Source organism: Mus pahari, chromosome 23 (genome assembly GCF_900095145.1).
Source record: "Mus pahari chromosome 23, PAHARI_EIJ_v1.1, whole genome shotgun sequence".
In the NCBI taxonomy this organism is placed as follows: Eukaryota; Metazoa; Chordata; class Mammalia; order Rodentia; family Muridae; genus Mus; species Mus pahari.
This window is the reverse complement of record NC_034612.1, coordinates 20,746,409-20,755,446: the sequence shown is the minus strand read 5'-3', so window position 1 is coordinate 20,755,446 and position 9,038 is coordinate 20,746,409.

Genomic DNA, 9,038 nt, shown 5'->3' with positions numbered 1-9,038 from the left:
TCTTGCAGAGGACCCAAGTCCAGTTCCCAGAACCCACGTCAGGAAGGCAGCTCAAGCCACCTGCAGTTCCAGTTCCAGGGATCCAACCTCCTCTTCCAGCCTCATACACCCAGAAATGCACAAATATTTCTTAAAGAGTTATTATTGACCCACACCTGTAATCAAACACATACAAGACACCCACAGAAAGATCAAAAGGTTGAAACTAGCGGAGGCTACCTTAAAAATAATAATAAATTATTATTATTAAATGTCCAAAAAAAAAAAATCCCTGGGGACTGGAATATTTACTCAGCGGGCAAAGTGCCTGTCACACAACAGTGAGGACTTGAGATTGGATCCCCGGAACACACACACACAAAGCCTAGCACTGTGGCTCTTGCCCACAACTCCAACACTGCTTGGAGAAGGTAGAAAGAGATCTCTATGAGCTCTTTGGTTACCTTTTCCTGATGAATGAGCTTCAAGTTCCGTAAGAGAGCCTGCCTCAAAAAATAAAGTGGGTAGTCATTGAGGAAGATACCTTAAGTTGACCTCTGTGAAGGTGTTAGCACGAGAACACATGTGCGTCACACACATGTGTGTACTCATGCACCCACACGTGCATGTAATTTGCTTTTCTGTTGCTGTGATTAACACCATTACCAAAAGCAACTTGGAGGAACAAAAGGGTTTACTTCATCTTATCTTCTAGGCCATCCTCCATCATTGAAGGGAGTCAGGTCAAGAACCTGGATGCAGGAACTATGGAGGAATGTTGGTCTCCCCCACACACACACACCCTCACCCCCTGACTCACTCTCCAGCTCAAGCTTAGCAAGCCTTCTTATACACCAGAGCTCCACCTGCCTAGGAATGGGATGGTGCTCCAACAGTTGGCTGGGCTCTCCCACATGAATAGGCCAGTCTGGCCTAAGTGATTCTTCATCTGAGCACCCAGGTGACTCTACACTGCATTGATAAATAAATAAACAAATAAATAAACAAATCTAACCAGCATAGCCATTATTAGTAAATACTATTCATGCACACACACGCACACACACACACACACACACACATTCTATACCACGCAGACACAGACACACCAGTTCAAAACCCAACTCATCTATTTTAAATGCAGTCAGTTTTATAATATCAGAAAGCACTGTCTTTCTCTACATCTCATTTGTCTATATTTCCCAGAGACACAGAAGGCAGTACACACCACCCTTGTATAAGCAAAGAAGTAAGGAAGGCTACTGAGAAAGGCCTTGTCAATACACAGCGTTGTGAGATAGCCGCTGGCTGCTAGTTCTGACGTAACCATTTAGTCATTAATCAGACAGATTGAGTGCCAACAGGTGAAATGACTTGCCTCGAACCAGTTCGCTTGAAACATAATGGAAATACTAAATATTTATTTTAGATGTGTGAAACGCTTTTTTTTTTCATTCACTCCTGATTCATCTTGGAAGAAAGACTCTTTTTCATCCTTCTTATTCTAAGGGGAGATGTTTGGAGGGCACTGGGATGGAGCTCACATCACTGTGGGTGGGTGACTCTTTTTCACCCAGGCCCAGTGTCTGGTTTTTGTTTCAGTCTGGAGAGAGGTGGCTGATACGTACGTGGGGGAGGAGGGGGAGGGGTGGGTGTCGTGGCGAGAGTGAGACAGTGTACAAGAATTAATTCTCCCCTTCCTGCTTGTTTTTGAGGCAGCACCTCTCTTGCCTCTGATGCGTACTCCGAACTCACTGGCCCATTCGCTTCTGGGCAATTCTCCTGTCTCTGTCTCCCATCTCGCCAGAGGAATGCTGGGATTGCAGATGCATTCTCCCCCCTCCCCCCCCCCCCCCCCCCCGCATCCAGCTTTTCTTTTACAAGTCCCCGAGCTCAAATTCAGGTCATCTGCCTTGTGCGGCTAACAAACACTTTTACCCGCTGAACCATCTAACCAGCCATAAAGATGCCTGATTTGCAGAGACAAATATAGGGGTGCCCATATACTGTGAGAAATCTTCCCTGGGGAAGATACAAACCGTGTCCACCCTTTCCTCACAAGGTCCCAATGGTAAGCAAAGTAAAATTCCACCAGCATTTGCCCCAAGGAACCAAGGGCTTTACTCGGCGTACTGACAGAGCATGGGATAGGCATGTGGAGGACTTCAAAGCAGCCACAGTGGAAAGTCTTCGCCTAGTATGGATAGCCTCAACTTCAATTCATCTTCCCCAAACTATATATCCTAGCACCTCCGGAGACCCAAGGCTACCTACAGTTAGAGCAGAGTTACATATAAATGGCTAGAGGATGCCCTTAGAATCTGAGGTGACAGTCCAATGACTCTGCCCATACCCTTTTTCTATAGCCTTGGGTATAGAAGAGAACAGCCGTCTATACCTATAGAAGGTATAGCTATAGCCTTTATAGCCACCATTCTCAACCTTCCTAATGCTGCAACCCGTTAATGCAGCTCCTCCTGTTGTGGTGACCCCCAAGCATAAAGTTATTCTCATTGCTACTTCATAACTGTAATTTTGCATCTTATTAATTGTTGGGGGTCTCTCACCTCCACTAACCACTCTCCCTCTAAACATTATATTGCGCCCCTTGCAGACGCACAGGACTGCCACTGAGAAGACCTCCCCAGATCTCCCAGAATGCAGCATCGTCAGACCGCCCTACGTCGTCGTCATCACCGCCCACTGTCGCTCAGACCAACCACTAACATCGTCACCGCTCACTCGTTCGGACCCGCCTACTGGATCACATCTGCGCTCAGGATCGGACAGTGCGCCAGAGAGAGACAGAGAGTTTCTCAAGTGGACACAAGGGCAGGCTAAAAATCCTTCCTTGTCCGATTAATAAAAATATGCTCTGATCAGCACAAACCGCCAGGGCATTCATTTTTCCCTTTGCAGCCCATCTTATCTTAGGATGTTTAGCTCTTCAGTACGAACCCAGTCCAAAGTGTTTTCTGCCCACACAGATACACACAAGTGGCGCAGATACACACAATTAATCGTCATATAAATATCTGTGTTTTCCAACGGTCTTAGGTGACCCCTAAGACCCTTTGATGCCTCCCTCCAAGGGATCACAACCGAAAGGTTGAGAACCACTGTTTTATAGACTATCAACAGACATCGGGTGAGGTCTGAATGGCTTCTTGCAAGCAGGAACAGCTGACCCAGTGAAGATGGCGGCTGTTTCAACCTGAGAACCCTGTCCTGTAACACCATACCTTACCAGTCTTGATGGTTCTAATGAGCTTCCCCGTAAGAATCACTCTAGAGAATTCTAAGCATTGCAGGCTCACCCTATGAACTGGCTCTCATGGTCATGATCACCACAGGAGTGTACATACGGGAACGCAAACTCAGGTGGACTTTCACATGATCGCACTGTTATCTTTCAGAGGTGAGATGCACAAAAGGCTCGTGTATCTGGAGATATTGGTCCCCAGATGGTGGTACTCTTTTGAGAGGTTGCTGAACATTGAGGAGAAAGAGTGTCACCAAGGTACGTGGGTCACTGAGGGTAAGTCTTAAGGTTCCATCTCCCTGCCCCACTTCCTGTCTGTCCTAAATAAGTGGGCATTGTAAGTGGGCACCTCAAATCCTTGACGCCGAGACTTCTCTGTCATGAACTGCGCCCTCAAACTGTGAGACACAGTAAACTTCCTTTCTTTCTTTCTTTTTTTTTTTTTTTTTTAACTTTCATTGTATGCGTATGAGTGTTTTGCTGCATGCATGTCTATCCCGCTCTTCCATACCTGGCACCTACAGAGGCCAGAAGAAGGTATCAGGTCCCCCAAAACTAGATTTACAGATGGTTGTAAGCAACTATATAGGTGGTAGGGATCAAACCCAAGGTCCTCTGGGAGAACAGAGAGTGCTGTTAACCACTGAGCCATCTCTCCAGTCCCAAACTTTTGTTTCTTGAATTGCTTCTGCCAAGTATTTTGTCATAGCAATAGAAAAACAAACAAACAAACAATAATGAGTATGACGAGCCTGAGGCATCTTTCCAAAATATATCTCTGCGTCTGCGTCTGCGTCTGTCTGTCTCTCCCTCTCTCTCTCTCTCTCTCTGTGGAGGGTCAGGGTGTGCATAACTTCATATGTGTGAGTGAAGGTATAGATATGTGCATTTGCTATGGCACACACGTGGAAGTCGGAGGGCAACCTTGGGTCTTGGTCCTCACCTTCCTCCTTGTTTGAGGCAGGGTCTCTTGTCCACTACTGTATATACCAAGCTAGCTGCCCCACAAGCATGCAGGCACTCTCCTGCCTCTAGCTCCCATTTCCCTCCCTAGAAGCACTGGGATTAAAGAAGCACATGTTGTTGCTTCTGGCTCTACGTGTGTTCTCTGTATTCGAACTGAAGTCCTCGCTCTTGAATGGTAGATGCTTTATTCACTGAGCCATCTTCTCAATCCTTCCTGGAGGCTGAGCATCTTCAAATCACTCAAACCCAAAGTCAAGCCAGCTCGCTCCCCGCTTCCACACATCTGTCAAGAGCACACACACACACACACACACACACACACACACACACACGCGCAGCAGCAGCAGAGAGATCACTAGTTTTGACTTTTTTTTTTTTTTTTTAATGAAGATATGTTTTCAATAGCCCCCTCCTCTGCATGAAAAGGAATCTGGTTGGAGAGTCTGTCCCGCAGATGGCCAGGGTCAGATGCAAAACAGCTTGAGTTCTGCATTTGATGGCCAGCATGGAAGAAAAACAAAGCTCTCTGAAGGGGCCTGCCTGCCTTCCACGCATTCCTTGTGCCAAAATTCAAGATGTGTGCGATGCCGCCTTTCAATAATGTTCGGTGGCGTTATGCTCCAAAATCTTTGAAGTTTCTCTGATGGTAAAAACGTTTTCTTAAGTTATTGGCCTGTTCTTTTTTTTTTTTTTTTTTTTAAAGCAAACTATAAGAGCCTTATGATCTTCCGTTTCACAGCTCATAAATATTTGTGCAGAGGCAGTAGCCAGACCTTCAGGGCTTTGCCCTGTTTGGAAGAGGGGGGAAAAAAAATCAAAGCAGAGAGCCAGGTGGGCGTTGCAGCCTCGGTGGCCCTTTTGTCAAACTGAGGACAAAGCCACTCTTCCAGTGACAGGAAAGCCTGATTCATCAGAGAACCAGGAGAGCATGGGAAACTTCTTAGCAGGTCTCCCCACACTCCTCCTATGCTCAAAGCACTGTCCTGCATTCAAAGGTACTGGTAATCTTTCTCACATGGTTTATCTGACCTACAGCCAAGTGGGGGAGGAGGGACAACAGGTATGGGGGGGGGTGTGGGTACATGTGAGTGCCCACATGTGAATGTCAAAGCACAATAATATGTATGCGCGTAGGTGGAGACCAAAGGTTGACATCCTTCTGTCTTAATCTCCACCTTGTGTTTTGAGACAGATGTCTCACTGAATCTGAAACTCATCTCTTCACGGAGGCTGGCTGGTTCACAAGCTCTGCAGAGGACTGTCCTATCTCGGCTCCCCTCCCTTCCCTCCGCCCCATAAACTGCTCAGCCATGCCTGGCTTTTACCCAGGTGCTAGGGACCGGAACTCAGGCCCTCAGGCATGAACAGCATCTAGGGTCAACCGTTCAAGGGCTTCCTCTGCCACTGAATCTGATGTGAGAGTCAGAGAGAACTGAGTTCATATCCCACCTCTTTTGTTGAATCAAGGCTGATGCCTTTTAGAAAAGGTAACAATGAAAATTAAAATAAAAAGAGGAAACATATGAAGTTGCACGCAGGGCATATAAGTGACATTTCATCATCACCTGAAGAGGTGTTCAACCCACAGCCCGTTGGCCACATGTGGCCCGGAGCAGATATGAACGTGCCCCTACCTAAAATCATATGCTTATTTAAAACGCGATTTCATGTATGTGTGTGATTTGTTATTATTAACATCATCATCATCATCATATTTTTGTAACTCCACTGCACAGTTGTCAAGTGTGAACTTTATAGATGGCAATGTGGCTGAGAGAGCCTAAAGGCTAGATACACCAGCAAGTGCTTCTGCTCACACACCTGGAGAGAGCTGGGGCTCAACTGCATTTACTGAAGGATGTCCCCTCTGTGCTTAAATGTCACCCTGACTTGCTTTTGTGTGTGTGTGTGTGTGTGTGTGTCCACATGTAGGCACAAAAATACACATTTGGAGAAAGGTCCCTTAGTTATTATGCATTAACATGTGCTCTGTTGCTCCTGTTACCTCTAGCCCCTCACTGGAGGATTGTAGGCAGGAGCTCTACCACTGAGCCACACCCCCAGCCCCTCACTGGGGGATTCTAGGCAGGGGCTCTACCACTGAGCCACGCCCCCAGCCCCTNCCTGGGGGATTCTAGGCAGGGGCTCTATCACTGAGCCATGCCCCCAGCCCCTCCCTGGGGGATTCTAGGCAGGGGCTCTACCACTGAGCCACACCCCCAGCCCCTCACTGGGGGATTCTAGGCAGGGGCTCTACCACTGAGCCACACCCTCAGCCCCTCACTGGGGGATTCTAGGCAAGTATTTATTTTTAATTTTGAGAGAAGGTCTCACAAAGTTGCCCAGGATTGTAGCAGGGAATTAGTTAAAGCATTTTGGCTCCCGGTGGGTCCCACACACACTGCATCTGCCCAAGAGCTCTCTGGACTCACAAGTGGGGCATACACGCGCACACACACACACACACACACACACACACACACTAATTTGGATATGTCCTGACTAGATCAATGGCTGAGTACTTTCAAACCTCCCCACTGCTAACACATTCTCCCCTCCAACTTTCCTGAGTCAATTTTTGCTAAATCAATATTTCATCTTTGCTACCCCAGACCCAATAGGGGGAGTGACCCCTAAGGCCGCTTTCCCAAACTCTTACATGGCTGGCTGCTTTCTTTCCTGCAGGTCTATGTCTCTCTAATCCCTCTGCTTCATGGTGATTCTCCTCCTCTTCCTCTCTCCGTTCCTTGCCCACACAATCTAAAAGTCCACCCACTGTCTTTCTGCCCAGCCATTGGCTGTATGGCAATTCTTTCTTATCAATGGACACCAGCTGGGGGCAGGGACCCTCAGGTCTGGAAAAGCGGCTTTTGAGGAGCCAAAATAAGACAAAGCATTAGAACCAATTCCCAACATAGGACAGCCTAAAATTTGCTCTATAATCCAGGCATATACTGAACTTTTGATCCTCCTAACTCTACAATGGGATGATGAGGACTATGCCATCAGAACAAGCTTCCTCTTGCTTTGTGACACATAGAGGACATCCTGAGCTTTCTTTCTAAGTCTTCACCTTTTACCTCTTTCCACAAAGAGGCAAACATCACTCTCCTAATGGCGAGACAGAAGAAAGTAAGGAGATGGCTCAGAAGCTAAATAAGAGACGTTGGCATTTGGCAGAGGACCTAAATTTAGTTACAAGAACCCCTCTGGGAACTTACAACCACCTATACCTCCAGTTCCAGAGAAAGGAATCCAATGTCCTCTTCTGCCCTCCATGGGCACCGGCACTAATTAATTAACTAATTAGTTAATTATATAAATGAAAAAGCTTTTGAGCTTTTGTTTAAGTAAGCAAGGGAACTAGAGAGATGGCTCAACACTTAAGAGCATAGACAGTTCTTTTAGAGGACCTAGGTTCTGTTCCCAGCACCCACCTCATGGCTAACAACTGTCTGTAACTCCAATTTCAGAGGATCCAGTACCACCTTCTGGTCTCTACAGACAGTGCATACATGTGGTGCAGAAACACACACACAGATAAAATGCCCATATACATAAAACAAAAATAAATAAAATTTCAAAAGAAAAAAATTTTAAAAAGAAGGAAGGAAGGAAAGATTCAGCAAGCTCATCATGGAAGTCAGTCCTAGTCACAGGGAGCTCAAGAGCCCAGAGTCAAAGGTCACCATAAAAGCTGGCATCGAGCCTCAGGCTGGTAAAGCCCAGGGACGATGTCAGGGAAGCACAGTGACACTTGTGAATAGAAATGTCATTGTCTTAGTCTGCTTTCTACTGCTGTGATGAAACACCATGACCAAAGGCAACCTGGGGCAGGGGGAGTTCTTTCATCATAAGACGCTCAGATCTCCCTCCATCCCTGAGGGAACTGGAGGCAGGAACTGAAGCAGAAGCCATGGAGGAGTGCTGCTTGCTGGCTTGCTCCCCATGGCTTGCTCAGCCTGCTTTGTACCACCCAGGACCTCTTGTGCAGAGGGGACACCACTCACAGTAGGATGAGCTCTCCCACATCAATGATTAATTAATTAATTAATGCCCCCCACAGACTTGCCTACAAGCAATCTGACGGAGGCATTTTGTCAACGGGAGTCCCTCTTCCTAGATGACTGTGTCAATGTGACAAAAACCTAACCAGGACAGTCATCATGAAACTAATGCTACCTAATAGCAGTTAACTGAAAACAGCGGTGGAGGACCATGAGAACCTGGAGAGCTGAGTTCAAATCCCCAATACCTACATCAAAGTCAAGATAATGGCTGCAAATGCTTGTAACCCAGCAGTGAAGTGAAGACAGCTTCACCCTGGCCACCCCACCTACCACTTCTGCTTCAGTGGCAAATCCCACCTCGAGGTAGTGAGCGATAGAGGAAGACGCACAAAGTCTTGCTCTGGTCTCAACGTGCACACCACAGAGTAATGTGTATATGCATTGCACACACACACACACACACACACACACACACACGCACACGCACACACACACACACACACACACAAATATGAGGGGATTGGAAAGGTCTCTGTGGTTAAGATCACTTGTTGCTCTTCCAGAGGACTCAGGTTCAATCCCCAGGACCCACATGGTGGCTCACAACTGCCTGTTACTCCAGTCTGCAATGCCCTCCTCTGGCTCCTTCAGATACCAGGTACACAAGTGGTGCACAGACCTACATACAGACGAAATGACCCTACACACTTTTAGGGTGTGTGTGTGTGTGTGTGTGTGTGTGTGTGTGTGTGTGTGTTGGAGACAGAGGGGGAGAGCAGGTTTCTGCTCCATCACTCTCCCAGCTATACGCTTGAGACAGA